This window comes from Coenobita brevimanus, chromosome 18 (assembly GCF_032717465.1).
Source record: "Coenobita brevimanus isolate Jiangsu-jjx chromosome 18, ASM3271746v2, whole genome shotgun sequence".
NCBI lineage: Eukaryota > Metazoa > Arthropoda > Malacostraca > Decapoda > Coenobitidae > Coenobita > Coenobita brevimanus.
In genome coordinates this window covers 31,926,130-31,950,906 of record NC_136971.1, presented here as the reverse complement: position 1 = coordinate 31,950,906, position 24,777 = coordinate 31,926,130, and positions in this window count along the sequence as shown.

The window sequence follows — 24,777 nt, the reverse complement described above, 5'->3', positions numbered from 1 at the left end:
TAACTCTCTACTCAGTACAGCCATCTCTTTAAATCAAGACTTATTTACGATCAGTGAATGGGGACAAAACAACCTTGTCTCATTTAATGCTAGTAAAACTAAATATACACAATTCATTAATAGACAGGTATTGCCAGATTCGTATATTACCTTCAATGCTACACATATTCCCATCTCCAAAAGTATTAAAATTCTAGATGTCTCACTTAACAATGCCCTCAGCTGGACCTCTCATGTCAGATCACTTGCTAAAACCGCCTCAAAGAAACTTGGATTATTGTACAGAGTCCGTAACTTCTTCACTGACGAGCAGTTAGCTATAATTTATGAGAGTTATGTGTGCTTTCAGCTTGAATACTGCTCATCCTTGTGGAATGGATGTGGAGAGGTTGCATTAAAACAACTAGACAAAATTCAGAACAAAGCTGTTAGAATTATTAATATCCCTGCTATTACTAATAACCTAGCTCCCCTACAAGTAAAAAGGAATGCTGCCTCCCTTGCATTATTTTACAGATATTTTATAGCAAATGTTCAGACAAAGTTGCGTCCATTGTGCCACCTCTCCATGCCTTCCCTCGTGCTACACGAGCATCTGGTAGCGCTCATGACTGGAATGTCACCCAGTCATATTGCAGAACTTCTGCCTATCAGAATTCTTTCATTCCCCGAACTGCATCTCTCTGGAACTTGCTTCCCCAGAGTTGTTTCCCTCAAAACTTCAACCTACAGCTGTTCAAGTCTAATTGTTACAGATATTTTATGAACAGAGGACACCAGTAATCTGGGGTATGGATCAGTTTTTTTTTGTATTTGTTTTTCCTTCCTCTGTTGTTATTTAAAAAAGAAGAAGTATTGTTTCAAAGTAAGAGAAGGATTGTGGAAGACTTTGCGCATGTATGGTGTAGATGGTAAGCTGCTAGGTGCCATCAAGAGCTTTTATGATGGTAGTGAAGCATGTGTAAATGTGATCTAAGTGAATGGTTCACGATTGGTGTGGGTGTGCGACAAGATTGTGTGATGTCCCCATGGTTGTTCAGTATTCATATGGATGGGGTGATGAGAGAAGTAAAAACACAAGTATTGGAGAGGGGGATGGAGTTGGTAATGAATGGTGATGGATGGAATATATCAAATTTGTTGTATGCTGATGATGCAGTATTACTTGTGAATACCGGACAAGAATTTGGTTGACTAGTGCAAAGTTTTGCTGATGTCTGTGAACATTGTGCTTTAAGAGTAAATGTCGAAAAGAGTAAAGTGATCGTTATTGAGAGAGAAGATGACTCCCAGTGTGATGTTACAGTTAATGGAGAGTGAGTGGAATTGGTGTGAGAGTTCAGATACCTGGTTACAGTGATAGAAAAGAGAGGAAAATGTGCAGAAGTGGAAAGAAGAGTGACACAAGGAAGGAAAGTAGCTGGTGCAATGAAGGCCTTGATAAGAAACAGAGGCTTGAGTGTTGCAGCTGCACGAGGCATACATGAAGGAGTGTTAGTGCCAACCTTAACATATGGGTGTGAGACTATGGTGTGGCATGAATATGAAAAGTCAAGAGTGAGAGCAGTGGAGATGGGACTGCTGAGGAATGTATGTGGAGTACAAAGAGTAGACAAGATACAAAATAATGTGATTCATGAAAGATGTGGAGTGAGGAAGTCTCTGGACACCAGAATTGAAGAAAGTGTACTGAGATGGTATGGTCATATGGAGAGAATGGACAACAATAGAGTAGTGAAAAAGGTATATCTGAACGAATATGAAGGAAGGAGGAGGCGAGGTAGGCCAAGGAGAAGGTGGAGGGATATGGAGGATGAGCGTGTGAGGAAGAGAGGCTTGGAAGTCGGTAAGGCTAGGGAACTGACAAGAGATCAAGCTGGCTGGATGAATATTGTGAGAAGCACATGATCAGGGATTTGGAACCCCTTTTTAACGTGGCTGCATCCGGATTGACTCTATCGGATACGTTTATGTGAAGCAACTGAACGTGGTGAATGTTATTGGCATATCAAATAGAGCCAGGATTCCCGGGGCTTGAATGGCGAGTGAATGGAAGTGTGGCCTATTGGACTGGGCAAATTTGGGCTGTCTGGACATTGCTACTCCTCCCTCCGCCCTAGGGTGGGAAAGCAGGTCCGGATGTTGATGCTGCTGCTGATGAGAGATATTAATTAGTTAAGCAATTCCCCCAAACCCTGATATAATTATGATTACAGAATCATGGTTAAGCCCTCGTGACAAGCACTGTACCAAAGAAGTATCGCTACAAAATTGTAAAATATATTAAAAATCTAGATTGCACACAACCAGCAGCGGAGTTTAATATACAGGTATATTAAGAACCATATAAATCTAGTATGGGTCAATAGATTGGATGTTGAAACATAGGATTCAGTATATATCAAAATTTTCAGAGAATAATTAACCTTTTTCTTTCAGTGTAGTATACAGACCACCAAAGTTAGACGAGGAAAATGATATGATTCTGTACGATGAAGTAAAATCGGTAATAGAAGATGAAGACTGCGTTATTTCAGAGGACGTTAATAATCCGAATATTGATTGGAAAATTTGTGTGCAGATAAAGAAGGGAACAGGTTGTTAGAACTGATAGACGATGCACTTTAAAGTCAGGCAGTGAATGCACCAATGCGCAGTGATAATATTCTCGACTTTCTCCTAGAAACAGACACTGATCAAATAAATCTATGTTGGTGAAAATTTGAGCAGCAGTGATTATAACATCATTAAACTTGAAGTTAACATCAACTGTGAGACCAGTAAGAATAACCTATTAATTTCTAACTTTAAAAAAGCTAACGTCAGTGTTATGAGAAAGGAAATTTCCAGCACCAAATAGATTAAGGTAATACAGGTAGATAACGTCACAGAAATGTGGGAAATATTAACTAATCGACTGAGATATATCGAATAATAAATATACCGAGAATAAACCAAAGAAATAATCACATTAACCCACCACGTCCCGTTGACATATGGGTGCGTCTCCACGTTTTTTCATGGTGACACCTGATGATGTACCCATAAGTTTTGCAATTGCGAGGTTCATTATTTGCACATTTTTCACATTTTGCGTTGATTTTTGGTACGTGTACGTGGGACACCTTCCTCTACCCGAGGCTAGGTGGGGACAATGCCTTACCCCGCGTGGCCTCCCCCCTTCCCCAGCACGCTACTGTCTCGGCAACTCACCTGTTACCAGTGACCTGGCCAGTAGACATGTAGCCCCACGTACGAAATTCAAGGCGAAAGTGATTCCCCAATCGATGACAATGTAGGGGACAAAGTTTAGGTGGCTCCAGAGGAAGAAACGAGCTGAAGTGATGAGGTAACATCGCCAAGGAAGCTGCAGTATGTTGATGTGTTTAGTGAGTGAAGCAATGCTTATACCACCTATATTATTGTGTGAAAAGCAGTATACTCTTGTACTATATATAAATTCGTACCAAATAAATATCTACCTATTCTGAGTGGTTTGGAATAGTTACCCTTCCCATAGAAAACGTCTTCTCTGGAGCATGGCTCGATAGAAGACATTACCAGGTGAGGAGAAAGTCACCTGTTTAGACCACTTCTAAATTCAGGGGAGCAATTTCTCTCTGAATTTTCGATGTTTCTCATAAAAAGCGGAGGTTTTAGCCAAAATAAAAAAAATTGAAAATCTGCCAGGATTGGGGGGGTTATTGGTGAAAAATTTACTAGGACGCAGCGGGTTAATTGACAGGCCTCGATGTCGAAGAATACAGAAGAAATCATTCGTCAAGTGTGAAGAGCATATACAAATATAAGCATACAGAAAATCTGTATCGCATATTCTAAACAACAGTGTAAATGTATGTATATTTTTCGGAAAACTAAATGAAACTATGAGGCGATAATTTTCCGCGAAGCAACATCTCTCTATCTATATATCTATCTGTCTATAGCCAGCCTCCTTAATCCCACAGGGGGTGGCCACAAATATATTGCCTCCATGTCACCCTGTTCTCCGCCATTTCTATGCCCTCCCCCCAGCTCACACCCCCCTGTCCACTCCATCCCTCCATCTCATCGTCGTCTCCCCCTCCCTCTCCCACCCCTCCATCTCACTCACATACGCTCTCCTCGTTAGTCTCTCGCTCTCCATCCTCTCCACGTGACAAAAGCACCTCAGTGTATTTCTCCTAACGCTTTCTATCACATCCACATCCACATCACTACTCTCCTTCACTTCCTCATTTGCCAGTCTGTCTCCCCATGTAACTCCATATGTTCCTCTCAAATAACTCATTTCCACTACTTTCACTCTTGACTTGTGTCCTTCCAACAAGGTCCAAGCTTCACATACATATATTAGATTTGGTGTCACAGTGCTATCATACAGCAACTTTTTTACTTCCATGCTTACTTCCCTATTTCTTACCACTGCATTCAAAGAACCGGCAACCTTTCTACCCTGTTGTACCCTTTCAAGCACTTCATCCTCGAAACTTCCATCTTTACTCAACACACTATTAAGTACTTAAATGCACTCACATTTTTAGTTTCCTCATCATCCAACCTCACTGTGCATTCCGTGACTTCATTTCCCTCGAAGAATACAACTTTAAATTTCCCTATACTCACCTTTTGATTCCGTTTCTTACACACTCTTCCAGACTCATTCATCATGCCTTGGAGATTCCCTTTGTCTTTATTTAACAATACAGTATCACCTGCAAACAACAGAACAGGAAGTTTCCAAACGCTACCCTCTCTCTCATTAGGGCCGCTCCAACATTCACTGTCCTTCCTTGTATCGTTTTTATAAGTCCTTTCATATACAGATTGAATAGCCATGGAGACATGACACATTCCTGTTTCAACACAACATTCAAATAGAAAAATTCACTCAGTTCATCATCCACAAGCACTTCATCCTTAGCACCCTCATACATATTTGTACTTCTCACGGCATTTAGCAGCTTCCCACATACTCTACATATTCTTAATATTTTCCACATTGCTTACACATCCATTCTGTCTTATGCTTTCTCCAGAAGCAAGAGGAAATCCTAAATTAGTTTTTCATTATCTGGGGAGTAAGAAAAATGTGAATGACAGCATAGGTCCTCTAATATGCCAGGAAGATTATCTCGTCCATGATAAGCAAGGATAGCAAATTGAACGACTCATTTCACAGAGTTTTTCACAAAAGAAAATAGTGTACATATTCCTATCTTTCAATCTGTTTCGGGACCAGATGATGATATATTATCAATCAAGGAAATGGCTGGACACAAAGTGTTAAATTATCTTCAGATAATCGACCAAAATATATCACCTGACCCAAATCAGATATTTCCGCGCAACTACGTGAATATTAGAGTCATCTTTTCATATAACCAAATTGTTTAATAAATCATTAACTGAATATAGATTGCCTGATCAATGGATCCTCGTTAATATATCACCGATCTCTAAAAAGGGAGATATAAAACTTGCCACAAATTACCGCTCAATGAGCCTAACGTGGGTACTAAGCAAATTTTGGGGAAAAGAAATTAAAGATAAAATTACCGTGTGTTCTTTAATGGACATTATCTTATAACATATGATCAGCACGGGTTTCATAAAAATAGATCAAGCCTCACAAATTTGCTTGAATTTTTTACAAACATGTATACCTGGGATGCAAAAATACCGTCAGATGTCATCTACCTAGATTTCCAAAAAAGCATTCGATAAGGTCTACTAGGTCTACTAAAAACTACCAGAAAATGTAAAGGCTCACAACCTCTCTAGCAAATTATGTTCATGGAGTGGTGATTGGTTAACTAAATAGATGCTGAGTGTAGTGATAAATGGAGACTCATCACAATGGGTAAAAGCAACAAGCGGAGTTCCTCAAAGATCAGTTCTAGGAACCAGTTCTGTTCACTGTTTACATCAATAATCTAGAAAGTGAACTCCCAGCTAAGGTAGCGAAGTTTATAAATGACACGAAAACTTGAGGCAAAGCAATTACGAAATAAATCTGTAAATCTATACAAAACGACATGGATAAGTTAAAAAAAAAAAAAATGGAGTGAAATGTGGCATATTAAATTTAAGGCAGATAATTGTAAGGCAATGCAGTTTGGGAAAAAATAATGAATATGAATATTGCATGTTAAGTGCCCCACTAACGAAGGTAAAGGACGAGAAGGATCTCGGAACTGTGATCAGCAAAGACCTCAAAAACTCAAAACTGTATAGCAGCTAGTAACAAGGCAAACAAAATACTCGGCTCATCGAAGTTTTGATCATAAAACGCCATATTTAATTTTTAATCTTTATACGTCGTTACTTAGACCACAACTAGAACACTGTGTATAACATTGGTCCCCGAATCTTATTATGAACTAAGATAGGCTTGAGAATGCAGCGCAGAGCCACAAAAAGGATCTCATCGGAAATTTATTATACGCAAAGCGACTAAAAAAACTAAATATGTTTTCTCTGAAAAACCGACGACTCAGAGGAGATGCAATGGAAGTATTTAAGACTCCTAGCCAATTGCCCACGTTCGATATGATAATTTGCTGGAAATACAGAATGATTCTGCGAATAGAAATAAAGAATGAAACTCAAAATCAAGATACGACACTAATGTAGGGAAAAATTACTTTAATATATGCGTAGTGGAACAATGGAATAGGTTGACAGCAACAGCAGTTAGTGCAAAAACTATTGATACGTTTAAAAATCCGCTATTTTGAGTCTATAGGTTATAACTAAATCTGTGTTGTTTATTTCCAAGCTGAAGTGATGCTGACGACTGGGAGACGTTTAGTTAATAACGAGAACATTCGGCCACTGTGTTCGTTTTGCATTAACAGCTCAGTAGAATAGATATTACAGAGTGAATAGTCGTTCCCTTTGGCCTCTCCCATAAAATTTCAGTGTTTGTTCTTTCTAACTAGCGTAGTGTTTTTTCCCTGTCTTTTTTCCTGTTGGTATAACCGGATGGTGTCGTGCATGGGGAGAGCCTTTATCTTTTCTATCCTTTTCTCTTGCACGCTGGTTAGATCTTAGTATAACCGGCCTTTTTTTTTCAGCAGACAACCCGTCATGGGATAACTATCTATCTATCTATCTATATACCTAGGCTGCTTCCCCCAAGGAAAGGGAGGTAGCCGAGACAGGACGACTCACTCTCAATTTACTCATCCATTCAAACACATTCATTGGCATCTTAGCTCCAAAGGGGAGAACGGACAGATCCTCACCGCATCACACCGCACAAGGGTCACCTGCGCAATGCAATCAGTGACATCCGCAGCAGGGCCCGACAGCAGAACTGGTTTACCCCTGCCACATCATAACAGACCCATCCCCTTATCCGCACCTGACCTGACTAGCTGATCAGACCAAATGCGGGAGAATATCCCCTCAGGGCTGCGTCATCACTTATTCATTCACAATTTCTCTCCATTTATTTCTGTCACGCACAGCCACTCTTCCTTGCTCAACAGACATCCCTCTCGCATCCAGCGCTCTCTTCACACTGTCCAGCCATCCTATTCGTGGTCTTCCTCTCAGCCTTACACCTCTCACATCAGATCTAGTTATCTTTTTCACCAATCGCTTATTATCCATTCTCTCCATATGCCCAAACCATTGCAACACCCTCTGCTCAACTCTACCAGCCATCTCCCGAACAACTCCAGTTCTCCTTCGCACTTCATCATTTCGCACTCGATCCATACGCGTCACTCCACACATACTCCTCAGACATCTCATCTCCATTACATTCAAACTCTTCCTCTCTGCTACACCCATATTCCATGTTTCAGCCCCATATAATGCAGTCGGTACCACAACACCCTCGTACAGCCTTCTCTTTACATCCATTCTAAGCGAACGACATTTAAACACTTTTTTCATTCCTCCCAGCACCTTTCCTACTTCATTTATTCTAAACTTCACTTCTGCATCTATTCTTCCATCCACAGCAACATGTGACCCTAGATATTTAAAACAATCTACCTCCTCAAGCAACTCACCATTCAAAACTATATTCATCCCCCTACCATCTATCAACCTCGTACACTTCATCACTTTACTCTTATTCTCATTTACTTTCAATTTCCTCCTTTCACACACCCTTCCAAACTCCTCTACCAACTGTCTCAATCTCTCCTCTGAATCAGTCACCAGTGCAGTATCATCTGCAAACAGCAGCTGCTTCAGATTCACTCTCCTCCATCAACATTTACCAGACTCAGACCACCTAAAACTCTTGCATTCACCTCCCTTACAACACCATCCATGTAAATGTTGAACAACCAAGGCGACATCACACATCCCTGTCGCAGCCCCACTCTCACGGGAAACCAATCACTCACAGCATTTCCCACTCTTACACACGCTCTGCTATTTACATAAAAACTTTTCACCCCTTTTAGTAACCTACCATCAAGTCCATACAATCTTAAAACAGTCCACAAAGCCTCCCTATCAATTCTATCATACGCTTTCTCTAAATCCATAAATGCCCAAAACACATCCTTGCCTTTCGCTAAATACTTTTCACACACTTGTCTGACAGCAAACACCTGATCAATGCATCCCCTCCCTCTCCTAAAGCCACACTGCTCATCACTAATCACTCCCTCTGTACCCTCTCTAACTCTCATAATTAACACTCTACCATACACTTTACCTACAACACTCAACAGACTTATACCCCTAAAGCTAGTACATTCATACTTATCACCCTTGCCTTTATACAACGGGACCACACAAGCACTTGCCCAGTCAATTGGCACCATACCTTTCTCAAAGCACACATTCAACAATCTTACTAACCAGTCAACAATAGTCACTCCACCACCCTTCAGGCATTCCACAGCACACCCATCCATACCTGCAGCTTTCCCTGTTTTCATCTCCTTTACTGCCTTCTCCACTTCCTCCTTCGTGATCAAAGAATCATTCAACTCTCCCAACACATTTATTCCTTGCACCCTTCTATCCGCCACAATCTCAGCCACCCTTTCCTCCTCTACATTTAACAATCTTTCAAAATACTCTGCCCATCTGTACTTCCTATGTACTCTCTCTCTCTCTCTCTCTCTCTCTCAGAGCAAGAGCGCAGGTAAGGTGTAGTACAATTTACGACGCGACAGAGGGTGGCTTGGAGACTGTATTCTGGCCACAGCCCCACCACTGTTACTGCTGCTACCGCCGACGTATCACCCTTGCTGCCATTGCCATGAGTAACACCTTCACCCTGGGCTGTTGATCCAGTACGGAGTGAAGGAATTACTGTTCCACTCACTACCATAACCTTAGTTCTTCTTTCTGCTCCAAACTGCAGAACTGTTATTGATATTCTCTCTTCGTGACCACCAGACATTCAAATCACAGTTACTATGCCTACCATGTATATTCATGTATATTCAATCCTTACCATTTTCATCACTGTGTTCAAAAAAAATAAAATTATCCCCGCTCAGGATGGAGTTCCTTGGAGCCGTTAATAGTCCCTTCAGACTACAAAATTATCGTCTAGAAGCAACAAGATTGTAAAATGACTAAAAGACGTCCTTGTATTGAAGGGGTAATATGTCAGTCACTGCTTATCAATGTCACATTTTTATTCATGAATACCATGCTGACTCCTGCTTGTCTGCAGCTTCGACAGTATCACTACCACCTCCACCACCATCTTGTCTTCTCTACTAAGCTACCCCTTTCAATAAACTACCAACACCAACTCCACCACCGCTCCTACTTCCACCACCACTTTATACATCATCATCGCCTAATCTCCACCATCAACTCCCCATCATTATCATCACTACCACCACTCTTCCTAACTACTACCTTCACTAATACCCCATTACTATCTCTCTCTTCACCACTACCTTCTCCCTGGCCACAGCTTTCCTAAGTACAATAAAGTAGATGTGCGGTTTCTTCCTGTGAATTCAGAGAGAACATGGAAACTGCATACCCAATCCTGCGATATGTATGCCGATTTTTTTGCCATCCTTGTCCTCACAATCCCCTATTTCTAATCGTTTACATATTGGGGATGGGTTCTGGCCTCTACAAGTATCACTGAGGGGGTCACGCTTCCCAATATCGCATTGTGCATGATAGGTCATTGTACAATATGAACTTAGATACCAAAGCCATATCTTCCCATCTTTCACAGTTTCAGAGAGCTTTTACTTTGATGAAGGGGCTGGCTTGCCTTAAAGTCATTGTTGGAAAAATGTATATTGTGGTTCCGAGTAACCACATGAACTCATCTTAGAAAATTCATTCAAATCTTTCACCTACCTCTGATAGTTTTTTTATTTTGTCGTGAGGATGACCACCCCAAGAATCATGGGTGAGAGTGGGAGGAGTCTTGCTCTCTAAATAACGATGTGCAGTTTCTTCCTGTGCTTTCAGAGAAAACATGAAAACTGCATACCCAGTCCTGCAATATGTATGCCGCTTTCATTCACCTACTCGCTTTCCCCAATTTCTTATTTTTTTCTTTTTTGGGGGAGGGAGAGGGGAAGGAGGTGGCCTCCCCATCAGTCCCATCAGTCACTGGGTATTCACACTCTCCAAGTATTACATTTCAGATGAGAGTCCATTGTACATGTATTACGATACCAGTGCCATTATCTGCTCACCTTTCACTATTGTTGATAATTATTTATTAAATAAGGGGGCTGAACCCCCTAAAAGTCAGGGTTGGAAAATTAAATATAATAAAACTCCTTTCGATTAACCAGGCGAAGTCGCCTGGGAAATTTCACACAAGTATTTCCCCTTTTCTGATCGTATCTTTAAGGGGAAGGTGGCTGACCCTCCTGAAAATAATGGCAGAAAACCCACAAAAAATAATGTTGGAAAATGCTATTTAATGGAGGACATTACCAAGTAACCAGATGAACTAACCCGAGAAGTTAAAATGAAATCCATCAGCTTACTCTGTTTCTGATCTTTTTTTTTTTGGGGGGGGGGGAGGAGGGGGGGAGGGGGCTGACCTACTAAAAATCTCTGGGGGGGGGGGTCACACTCCGCAAATATCGCATTACGGATGAGAGTCCATTGTACAACAGGTATTAAGATATCAAAGCCATATCTGACCTCCTTTCAGTTTTTCTGAGAATTTTTATTTTGTCTATGGGGCTGCCACTTCCTAAAATCATGATCGGTGTAGTCGAAAACCTTCCCAGGAACTCGATGAACCCACCTGGGAAGTTCCATTCAAATCCATCAAATAGCCTAGGAGGAGTTAAAATGTGGGCATTATAGGCACCAGTATATATCTCATATCACAATGTGCAGGATTTAGTGTCTGCTGGAGACATACACAGCTTCTCACCAGAAATATCAATCCACATGATGTATATCCACAAAACTGTTGTCCCAGTCCATCAAGAATGTCCTAACACATGATGCATCTCAAACAATCTCTCTATAATCCAGACGACTAAGAATTTCGTGACGTATTCAAACACGTGGGGTAACCAGCTCTAGTTGGTTAGTCCACATGAATGGAAATCTACCAGACACTACATCACACCACACATCATCTCCAAGCTGTATATAATGTCGGCGAGATTCCCTTCAGGACGGAAGGGGTTAGCGAGAGACCGAGAATACGATCGAGGGCAGAAGGCAGGAGATAGGGTCAGCCAGGAGGTTTCCAAGTCACACAACGTTACGCTGTCAATCACACTTCGATATAACTGTGTACAATAAACTCCGCAACCCAAGAGTGCTCTGTAACTCACCACACTTCCAACACACGAAGGGGGAAGATGAGAAAGAGAGAGACCTACCCTATTCACTCTATTCGACGGTACACCATTTTACTAAGCAGCGGCAAGCTTGAGCCATACGACACCTCACGACTTTATACTGGCGGTGCTTCGATGATCTACAATTACAACCAACCTCCCTGTCTCTCTGCATCTATCTACGGCGACGTTCATCGATATTGGTGACAGTGGTAAAACTAACTATAATGAAACCAAGCCTAACAAGTTTATACACAGCAGACGACTCTCCTGAACCACCACAACGGTGAACAACAGCAGTAAACGAAGCCAATTAATCTCTCAATCAACAAGCAACGAACAAATTACAATCAAAACAATCTGCAACTGCTCTACAATCAACAATCATCAATCAAATTACAAGCGAATACAGTGAGAACAAAACTACAAACCAAGTGAGAAACGACAGACAACAACAAGCAAAGTGAGGAAGGAGGAATTGCATCTGTACTGTGTTACTAGAGTTATGACCCAGCATGATGAAGTAGCATACACAGCTGACCTCCAAAACCTCTACCGCCAACTCCAACAATCCCCACCACTTTCCACCATTCGTCCCCCCACCATTTCCTTCCACCACCTTCACCAACATCTTCACTACCACAACAAGCGAGCACATGTTGACCCCGCTGTGATGACACCATAGAGGTAGGAGTAGGTAGAGGCGGCATAAGGGATTAACCACGGGTAGGTCAGAGTGAGGCCGACAGACCTGACTCGACCAACATGGCGGCGACCCCTTTGACAGCTGTCTGACTTGGTTCCGCTGACCAGGCGCGAGTGTTTTCTTAGTTGCAAACAGAAAAAATGAGGAAGAAAGTAGGTTATGAATGGAAGGAGAAAAGAAAGTAGTTAATGAATGAAAAAAAAGGAAGCATTTAAGAACATAAGGTAAAATGAAGGATGGAAGACAGATAGATGATTTAAAATAATGTACATCAGCACATTATGAAAAAAGTTTATATCTATTATTCTATATAATATTCAGCTTGACTTTACTAACTCCAGTCATATACATAATGTACACTTACAAATTATAATTCACTCTACAGATACTCACTGGTGAAATGTAATGGATGGGTCAGATTTCTTATTTCCTCTTTCTTTACACCCAAATGCGGCACAGGTGGTGGGCATTTTTGGAGTCTTAGGTTATTTGATGGTGAGTTACAACTTAGGACAGAACGTCTCACACCCACAGCTGAACTACAACTAAAACCAGAGGTAGAATGAAGTCTACTTTGTTTCTGGCATTCTCCCTGAAGAATACCAGGTGGACACACAGCTGGAGGTATTAAAGGCTTAATAATCTCATGGCCACACCCACGGAGGTAGGATTAGGACTGTTACCTCTATGGGCACAGCCATAGAGGTAGGAGTGCACAGCAATCTTCTTCGTCAAGTAGGTGTTGCCGTGACCTCTTGACTTGACCAATATGGCCGTTTGACAGTTCTTTGGCTTCACCGGAGCCTTCTCACGCCGACTCTACCCTAATCCTACCTCTATGGATGACACCAAGTGCTGACGCAGTCATACCAGGACCTTAACCTACCTCAACTAAACTCTACCAACACCCTTTAGCCAACATCACTATCATCACCACTACCACAATTAATATCAGTGAGTCGAACATATACTCTTTTACTTTAATAGTACCACTTCATTTATATACTACCTTACTTATAGAAACAGTGATAGACAATATGTATCCTTACATCAACATATACATATGAAAATCAAGTAAAACCAGAGAATTAACCCCTTCGCCCCCAGAGCTCCTGTGCAAGGGATTTTGCTGGAAGGGTGCAAGGCGTACTGTCCTCCGCTTGTTGGCTCATAGTCGCAAAGCTCATAGGTCCCTACCCCGGGGTTCCCTTCCATATTGAATTTTGAAAATGCCTAGTTCCGTCCCATGTCGGGGACATGGGGTACACAGAGGTTAAAGAAGCTGGTTGGTTTGTCAGTGTTTAAAGAAGCTGGTTGATTTGTCATTGTTTAACCACTTTGCTCCCAAGGCTTTTGTGCGAGGGATTTTGCTGTAAGGGTGCTAGACGTACCATTCTCCGCCTGTCGGCTCATAGTCGCGAAGCTCATAGGTCCCTATCCCATGGTATCTTTCTTTATCAAATTTTGAAAATCCCCGGTTCTGTCCCATATCAGGGAAGCGGGGCACAAGGAGGTTAAAATATAAGTACAAACCTATCCTTCATATTACAGTTACAAGGAAAATCAAGTGAAACTGCCTAACACAAATGGAGCTGGTAACAGTATGTTATACTCAACCACTCACATGAGTACTTACACCCTGTACCTAAAGATGAATTTAAATATGAGCAAATATATCAAGTTGACTTCACAACTTTTGGAGGACTATATATCAAGTGATGTGTGAAACTGAGTGAATACTGTACATATTGTAAATATTTTTATTATAATTTTAAATACAGTAACAAAATATGGGGTTACATATAATGTCATTTAAATAAAAACTGTGCAACATAACTAAGCCAAAATACCCATGGTGTCTCAAATAAACAAGTACATCACATATGGCTGACTCATGATGCGACTGACTACTGTAGACTTGCGGTTATATTATTATTGTATAAATTACTGTATATTCTGTACATATGTATCAGTTATATAGCTACGATGACCACACTTGTGATTCCTACAATCATGTTACAGTTGCTACAATTATGTAACTACAAACACTAGCATTGCTGTAGTTATGTTACGATTGCTACAGATATGTAACTATAAATACTGGCATTACTGCAGTTATATTACAGTTTCTACAGTTATGTAACTACAAACACTGGCATTACTGGAATTATATTACAAGTGCTACAACTATGTAACTACAAACACTAGCATTAGTGCAATTATATTACAATTGCTACAGTTCTGTAACTACAGTTTGTTACAACCACATTTTGTGGCAGTTGCATTAACACTGTGTAACTACAATTTTATTGCAACCACACCTGTGTAACAGTTGCATTAACACAATGTTAAGTTACAGCCACACTTGCATGACAGTTGCATTTACATAATGTATACAGTACAATTGCATTAACAAGATATAACTGCAATTATGATACAATATTCATACAGTTACGTTACAATATTATATCTTTCACTTAATTAGCTTAAAAGTTGATTGTAATGTGTACAGTATATAATATGCATTAATATGTTATGTCAATAAGCACTGCCATTGGTACGACAGATTTGCCTGACCGAGCGATATGTATTGTAGGCATTATAGGCATTAGTATATACAGTACCTCATACAACAATGGGGAGGATGTAGTGTCTGCTGGAGACATACACAGCTTCTCACTAGGAATGTCAATCCACATGATGTATATCCACAAAACTGTTGTCCCAGACCATCAAGAACGTCTTAACACATGATGTATCTCAAACAATCTCTCTGTAGTCCAGACGACCAAGAATTTCGTGACATATTCAAACACGTGGGGTAACAGCTCTAGTTGGTTAGTCCATGTGAATGGAAAGCTACCAGACACTACATCACTCACAGACACATCCCCTCCGAGCTGTATATAATGTTGGAGAGATTCTCTTCAGGCCAGAAGCCCTTAGACAGAGCCCGAGAATATGATCGAGGGCAGAAGGCAGGAGATTGGGTCAGCTAGGACATTATGCTGCCACAGTACGTTATGCTATCAATCACACTTCGATATAACTATGTACAATAAGCTCCACAACCCAAAAGTGCTCTGCAACTCACCACACGACACATGGAGGGGGAAGATGAGAAAGAGAGACTCTTACCTATTCACTCTATTCGGCAATGCACCATTTCACTAAGCAGCGGCAAGTTCAAGCCATTACGACCCTCACGACTTTATACTTTTTTTTTATGCGAGGAAGAAGGATCCAAAGGTCATGAGCCCGCAGTAACAGTTCCCTCCAAGAGAAAAACAAAATACAATAGAGAGCCAAATTCAAGATCCGATCATTTTGAGATGCCTGGAATACTGCGTTTGAAAGACTGGAGATCATAGGCAGCAGGAAATACAGACAGAGGGAGACTGTTCCAGAGTTGACCTGTTGCACAAATGAAAGACTGGGAGTAACGGTTAACTCTTGCATTAGAGAGTTGGACAGAAAAGGGATGAGAGTTTGCTGCCAGACGGGTGCTACGCGCCCGTCGTAGAGGTGGAGGAATGCAAGCAGACAGTTCAGAGGAGTAGTGACCATTAAAGCTGTGATTAAAAAGAGATAAAGATGCAACAGTGCGGTGAAGAGACAGAGGTTGAAGGGAGCCAGTAAGAGGAGGAGAGTTAATGAGACGAAAAGCCTTTGACTCCACCCTATTGAGAAGAGTTGTATGTGGGGAGCCTCCCCACACATGAGACTTGTACTCCACACTATTGTTGACTCTATACCCCTGTATAGAGTCAACAATAGTGCAGGGGTAAAGAAAGAGCAGAGTCGGCTTAGCACACCCAATCTCTTGGAAGCAGATTTTACAAGAGATGTAATATGATCTTTCCAAGATAAGTTCCGAGTAAATGAAACCCCAAGCATGTTCAAGAATGATGCAGGATTAAGCTGAATATTATTAAACATTAGTGGGTATACCTGTGGAAGATTTTGTCGGGTTGATAGCTGTAAGAACTGAGTCTTAGATGCATTAAAAACAACCATATTATTTTTACCCAAGTCAGAGGTACGAGCCAAGTCAGACATTAGGTGTGCCATAGCCTCATCCCTTGCTTGTTGAAGTAACTCCTGAGATGGGCGTTGCAGGAACCGAATGGAAAGGTGAAGGGTGGAGTCATCAGCGTATGAGTGGATAGGGTTAGATGTACAGCTTAGAAGATCATTGATGAATAAAAGGAAGAGAGTTGGTGATAGGACAGAGCCCTGAGGAACACCACTGTTGATAGATCTAGGAGAAGAACGATGGCCGTCTACAACAGCGGCTATAGAACGACCAGAAAGGAAGCTAGCGATGAAGGCACAGATAGAAGGATAGAAACCGTAGGAGGGCAGTTTGGAAATTAAAGATTTATGCCAGACTCGATCGAAAGCCTTTAAGATGTCAAGTGCAATGGCAAAGCTTTCGCCAAAGTCCGGAAAGGAGGATGACCAGGAGTCTGAATGGTAGGTGAGAAGATCGCTAGTGGAGCGTCCCTGACGGAACCCGTCCTGACTATCGGAAAGAAGGTTGTGATAGGAAAGATACTTTAAAATTTTTCTATTGAGAATTGACTCAAAAACTTTTGAAATACAGGATGTTAAAGCAATTGGACGATAGTTGGAGGGTTGGGAATAGTCACCATTCTTTGGGACTGGCTGAATGAGAGCAAACTTCCAGCAAGAAGGAAAGGTACAAGTTGACAGACAAAGGCGAAAGAGTTTGCCTAGGCAGGGTGTAAGCACAGAAGCACAGTTCTTGAGAACAACAGGAGGGACCCCATCAGGCCCATATGCCTTGTTAGTACTCAGGCCAGTGATGGCAGAAAATACATCAGCTGAAGAAATTTTAATGTCAGCCATGAGGAAGTCAGAGGGGGGAAGTGATGGAGGAACAGCACCAGAATCGTCTAAGGTGGAACTGGAAGAGAAAGACTGTGGGAAGAGATCTGCTTTATCAGTAGAAGAAATAGCTACAGAACCATCAGAGTAGAAAAGAGGAGGGAAGGATGATGAGGTAAAGTTGTTAGAAAGGTTTTTGGCAAGGTGCCAGAAGGAGCAGAAAGAATTCTAGTTAGAGAGTTGAGAGCATTTAGTACGGATGAAATTATTTTTAGCAGAGCGAAGAACAGACTTAGCACGATTCCGGGCAGAAACGTAAAGATGATGTGATTCAGTGGTGGGTTGGCTCCGGTACCTTTTGTAGGCCCTCTCCTTGTTGCGGACAGCATTAGAACAAGCGTGATTAAACCAAGACTTTCTTGCGTTAGTCAAAGGATATGAGAAAGGAATGTATGCTTCCATGCCCGAGAGAATAACCTCCGTAATGCGCAAGGCACACTCAGATGGCTCCCGGCCATGGAAGCAATAATCATTCCAGGGAAAATCAAAGAAGTACTGAATGAGGCCCTCCCTGTCCGCAGCTCCAAAATGCCACAGACGACGTTTCCCTGGAGGGTCCACAGGCCGTACCGGAGTGATAGGACAGGTTAGGGTGATAAGGTTGTGATCAGAGGAGCCCAACGGAGAGAAAAGATTAACAGAGTAAGCAGAAGGATTAGTTGTGAAGAAGAGGTCAAGTATGTTGGAGCTCTCTCCAAGGCGGTCATGGATATGGGTAGGGTGCTGTACAATCTGCTCTAGGTCATTAAGGATAGAAAAGATGTAGGCTTGTTCACCAGGTGGATCAGTGAAAGGAGAGGAGAGCCAAAGGTGGTGATGAACATTGAAATCTCCTAGAATGGAGATTTCTGAGAAAGGAGAAATGGATGGAATGTGTTCCATCGTGGAAGTAAGATAGTCGAAGAATTTTTGATAATCAGTAGAATTAGGGGATAAGTAAACAGCACAGATATATTTAGTCAGAAAATGACAGGAAAGCCGAAGCCAGAGTGTAGAGAATTCAGAAGAATCGAGTTCAGGAACACGAGAGCAAGATAAGTCGTTGTGTATATATACACAACAGCCACCTTTGACTTTGAAATGAGTATAGAGAAAGTAGGAGGATACAGAAAAGGGTTTGCTGTCAGTTGCCTCAGACAGCTGAGTCTCAGTTAGCAAAAGAAGGTGCTTCGATGATCTACAATTACAACCAACCTCCCTGTCTCTCTACGTCTAACTGAGGCGACGTTTATCGGTAAAACACAGACACACACACACACACACACACACACACACACACACACACACACACACACGCCTACTTCATGACCTATGAGCTTGTAGGAAGATCTGTCACAGCTGGATTGGTGTGAGGTCATCTTGCTGCTGGTGGTAGAAGCAGAGGACCTAAGATCAGGGTTGTAGAGCCGTGGAATAAGGATGTACTTCGCCTCATTCTGATGCTTACTGTCCCTACCAGTATTGGAGGGGGTTGCTAAGTCTTTGCAGCAACTCTGACAAGATACCTATGTCCCAGTAGCTGGCTGTTCAGTGCTGTTGTTTTCTTCCATTAGCTGAATTAGCATTTCCACATATGCCAAGGGTCCACTTTCTTGCACCGTTTCTTTTAATTCGACCCCAGACGTGTCATATAGCCTCTCCTCCATTTATTACTTTTCTACATCATGTTTTTTATCCAGTAATTTATACTTATTTTTTTCTCGGGAATTCACACCCAAAATTATGAAGGATATTTTCGAACTACTGTAAACACACACACACACACACACACACACACACACACACACACACACACACACACACACACACACACACACACACACACACTTGCGCGTGCGTGTTATGTATGTATAGCCTTGCTAAAATATTGACCAGCGTCTGACACCTTCCCTCAATCATTACCAACGAAGTAGCAGTGCAAGGTCTCACTTTCCCCTCACAAAACACACACACACACACACACACACACACACACACACACACACACACACACACACTGTGGTAGGTGGTGGCGACCATCATTCACTCACAATGTAGTACTGCCTACTTCTTCCTTCCCCTTTCTCATTTTTTCTTTGTATTTGCGCTCCTCTCTTCCTATTTCCCCCTTTCCTTCCTCTCACTTCTGTTACTCTTCTTTCAGTTTCAGTCGGGTTTACTTGAGTGACAAGCCCTATGGTTTGCTGTAAATCAGGATAAAATATACAACGCTGGGTGGTAACCACATAATCAAATACCGGGGGTGAAGAGGAGACTGCTATGGCGTCCCTGTTAACTGGGTGTGACGCAAATGCGGCATCCATCCAGCAACCAAACGTCCACGCTAATCCCTGCCCCTCAGTGTGGCGAGGCACTGTCAGCCGCAAGGGAACATGGTTTCACTGAACAGGATGGTCCTGCATTGGCGGATGCTGGGGTTGATCAAAACACACACACACACACACACACACACACACACACACACACACACACACACACACACACACACACACACACACAGTCGGTCTGAGAGGCATCTTATTGACTCCAACAGCCAGTTAGGGCAAACCCAAAGGGGAAAGGGAGTGGGAGGAGATTCTTTAAAATCAGCTAAGATTCGTTGTATCCAAGACGGTGAGCGGAAGTTTCAAGAGAGGCAAGAACATCACAACTTTAACCTTGTAGTCTTTCACCTATCAGAGTTTGCAGAAACTTTCCTTTTTCCATCTTTTGCTTTGCAAATCTGTTACCATGGATGAGGCACACTTAATTACAATTACAATTATTATTTTTTTAAATTACAATTATAATTACAAGTACTATAATTCTGTAATTAATTAAATTCTAGTTAAATTACAATTTCAATTACTCCAACCCTGGCAATGATGCACTTACACTGAGAGCGATATCAGTGTAAAACTTATAAATTTCAATGACGTTCAAAAGAAAGTATTTATCAGGCACTAAGAAAAGAAAACAAAGAAAAAAAAAATGATGAAAAAAAAATCAAGATAAAGGTAGGTAACATTATACCCACCGCCATCGAATCTGACAAATAATTCGGACCCTTCAAGGTTTCCAGCAAGGACACGGTATCACCTAGGAGTCTTTTCTGGTACTGGTGACAGCTTTGACTCTCTTCCTGCCCGGGAGTTCCATGTCATGCGTAGTGATGCAAAAAAAATACCGTTTTTTGGTGCGTAATTCCTTTTTGTTTTTATTCTAACATGCTTTTATTCAAGTATCTGATGTCCAACATTCCTATTTTATTTGCTTTAATGTTTTACTGTTTGGCTTGTCATTGCCAGTTACGGGTTATGTAGATAAAACATTGTCAATATAGTAAAATACTGTTCCACTATATTATCTTTATTGCATTTCAGCATATAGTAGTAGTAGTTAGCAATATTCAGTACAGTACTGTCACTTTTCACCTAACAAAAAAACAAGACAGTATATCATTTAATATTCACAAAAAAGTACTTTAACAATCAAACTGACAATTTACTATGGAAAAAAAAAATACACGTATTCTTAAGTACCCTAATATCAGATATAAAAGTTCCTGACATTTTCATGTAGACATCCTCAGAAAAAATCAATAAAGCAGCAGCCAGTAGAGAAAACTACACTGTACCTGCAAAAACTGAAAAGAAAGTATCTGTCTTTGCATTTTGTTACTTTTAATTTTGGCTTGCACATTATTAGCATAACCTAAATACAGTGATGCACTGCTTGCTGGAGAGAAAACGTAAAATATGATGTATTCTATTTTTTGCTGAAACAGCTTTTGCCAAGCAGAAAACAAAATAAAGAACATTCTTTTTAGTTTCACTCATCCATAAGGAAACATATATGTTGATAATACCTACCTCTATCATAAATGACCTGGGCCTTACACTTGAAGACTAGAATAATGTGACCTCAGTAAGCTTTCTTATTATAATCTGTAATTAATATGTTCTAGGCAGAAGAAAGTATGATCACATTTTTAGCTAATGTTTTTAGTCATTTTTCATTCTTTATAGTCTGCTAGGCCTAGTTATAGTTCTAAATTTCTTCCATATCATCTATTAATTCCTCTTTTTCATTACCAGTACAGCGGTACTGTCACTCTCTCTCCCTTCACTGCAATCACTTTCTCAGTTGTCCTCATAACTGCTTTCACTTACAGCAGCAGTCGAACGTTTGCCAGATTCGTCACACGCTGAAAGAATGCTTTCCTGTCTACCACTAGTTGTAAGCATATGACTTAGATTCACACTGGAATACATTTCTTGGGATGCTTCTGTTAACTTTTAGTTATCTATCTACCTATTGCCAGACGCCTCAATCCCGTTTGGGGTGGCCACAAACAAATCGCCTCCAAGTCGCCCTGTCCCCCGCCATTTCACTGCCCTGCTCCCAACTCACACCCCCCTCTCTCATATACCTCTCCACACCATCCCTCCATCTCATCCTCGGCCTCCCCCTCCCTCTTCTCCCCTCCACCTCACTCACATACACCCTCTTCGTCAGTCTTTCACCCTCCATCCTCTCCACATGGCCAAACCACCTCAGTGTGTTCCTCATAACGCTTCCTATCACATCCGCATCCACACCACAACGCTCCTTTATATCCTCATTCGTCAGCCTGTCTCTCCATGTGACTCCACAGGCTCCTCTTAAATAACTCATTTCCACTGCTCTCACTCTTGACTTGTGTCCTTCCAACAACGTCCAAGCTTCACTTCCGTACGTTAGAGTTGGTATCACAATACTGTCATGTAGTAACTTTTTCACTTCCATGCTCACTTCCCTGTTTCTTATCGCTGCTTTCAAAGAACCAGCAACCTTTCTTCCCTGCTGTACCCTTTCACGCACTTCACCCTCCAAACCTCCATCCTTACTCATCACACTATCCAAGTACTTAAACGTACTCACATTGTCCAATTCCTCACCATCCAACCTCGCTGTACATTCACTGACTTCACCTCTCTCAAAGACCATCACTTTACTCTTCCCTACATTCACCTTTAGATTCCGTTTCTTACACACTCTCCCAAACTCATCCACTAAGCCTTGCAGCACCCCTTCGTCTTCACTCAACAACACAGTATCATCTGCAAACGACAGTACAGGGAATTTCCAAACACTATCCTCTCTCACCAGGGCCACTCCAACATCCACTACCCTACCTTGTACCTCTTTTATTACCCCATCCATGTACAGATTGAACAACCATGGAGACATGACACATCCCTGTTTCAACCCAACTTTCAAAGAGAAAAATTCACTTAGTTCACCATCCACACGCACTGCAGCCTTCGCACCATCGTACATACTCTTCACAGCATTCAACAACTTCCCATCTACTCCATATATTCTTAACACTTTCCACAATCCTTGTCTATCCACCCTGTCATATGCTTTCTCCAAATCCATGAAAGCTGCATACAACTTCTTTCCCTTCTCTAGAAACTTTTCCACTAAAGATCTAAGAATGAATATCTGAACTACACAACCTTTTCCCTTCCTAAAGCCTCCCTGTTCTTCTCCAACTAATTTCTCTGTTCTTTCTCTAACTCTGTCAATAAGTATCCTACCATACACTTTTCCTATTATTCTTGTTAACCCCATATGATTTAATTTAGCATGGGGGAAATTCTCGTGGTGAATGGGTTAGAACCTGTCTCCGTGAAACTCTTCCGCTGTGATAGATCTGCCTGAAGCTGAGTAAATCATCATAGGGTAGCAGGATAACATAAAAACTATGCTCTCTGAATGAGAGATTTATGAGATTTTTCCTCCATACAAGTAATTCAACTATATGACCGTAGATCTTTTTTTGGTGTGCAGTGATACGTACCGACAAATAGCCACACAGTGCAGCCAATGATTCTGAATAAATAATGTGACACAGTTAAGGGCAATTTACACCACTGTATTAATTCATAGCACGGAATATAATTATAATTATTAATTTTGTGGTAGTGGTTTTGGTGATGTGTGTGTCGGGGGTATAATATGAGATGATGAAGTGGGGAGTGATCTGTAGTGTGTGTTAGAGTGTTGATGTGGATTGTGATTATTATTATTATTATTTTTTTTTTTTATTATTTTTTTTTTATTTATTTATTTTTATTTTTATTTTTTTTTGAGAGAGAGAGAGAGAGAGAGAGAGAGAGAGCATTATAAATAAACTTGGCAGCTCTGTCAGTAGAAAGTTTATTTCTCTTCAGTGAATGTATATATGCAGGAAGATGCTCTCAACTGCAGCACTTGTTGGAGGGATATTTAAGACACATGTTGCTATTTCTGACAGTTGAGTAGAACACACAGGCCACTCCACCAAGCGGAGTTTCTCTAAACTTAGGCTTATCAAAACTTACCAAAGGTCTACAAAAAATGATAAAGCATTTATAGAAATAAAAATAAACATCCCCAACAACAAATTGAAAGTTTTACTTTTTGCCTTTACGTTAGGGCGGGCGGGGGGAAGGGGAGAGTTAGTATAAAGATGAAAAGGATGATTTGTGAGATGGAGGGACATGGGGGGACCCCCGCAAGACCGTACTTTGACTAGGGCCCATAGAAGCCTAGGGCCGGCCTTGACTATAAGAGCTACTCCCTTAATAAATGCAGTGCCTTCAGGCATCTTTAAAATATTTAGGCTGTGATTTTTAACTTCTTTTGTTTAACATTTTGAGTGGACAAATTTTGAAATTTTCCACATTTTAATTCTCTCTCTCTCTCTCTCAAAAAATAATAATAATCACAATCCACATCAACACTCTAACACACACTACAGATCACTCCCCACTCCATCATCTCATATTATACCCCCGACACACACATCACCAAAACCACTACCACAAAATTAATAATTATAATTATATTCCGTGCTATGAATTAATACAGTGGTGTAAATTGCCCTTAACTGTGTCACATTATTTATTCAGAATCATTGGCTGCACTGTGTGGCTATTTGTCGGTACGTATCACTGCACACCAAAAAAAGATCTACGGTCATATAGTTGAATTACTTGTATGGAGGAAAAATCTCATAAATCTCTCATTCAGAGAGCATAGTTTTTATGTTATCCTGCTACCCTATGATGATTTACTCAGCTTCAGGCAGATCTATCACAGCGGAAGAGTTTCATAAAGACAGGTTCTAACCCATTCACCACGAGAATTTCCCCCATGCTAAATTAAATCATATGGGGTTAACAAGAATACGCTTAATATTATGTTAATACAGTAAAGAGATTAATGTCAGCGTAATTTTTGTGCTTGGCAATGGTACAGTGATAATGTACTGACATGCAAATACCCAACATTTATTTGGTCCCCGGATTAAATCTATCTATTGCCAGAATCCATAATCCCGTAAGGGGTGGCCACAAACAAATCACCTCCATGTCA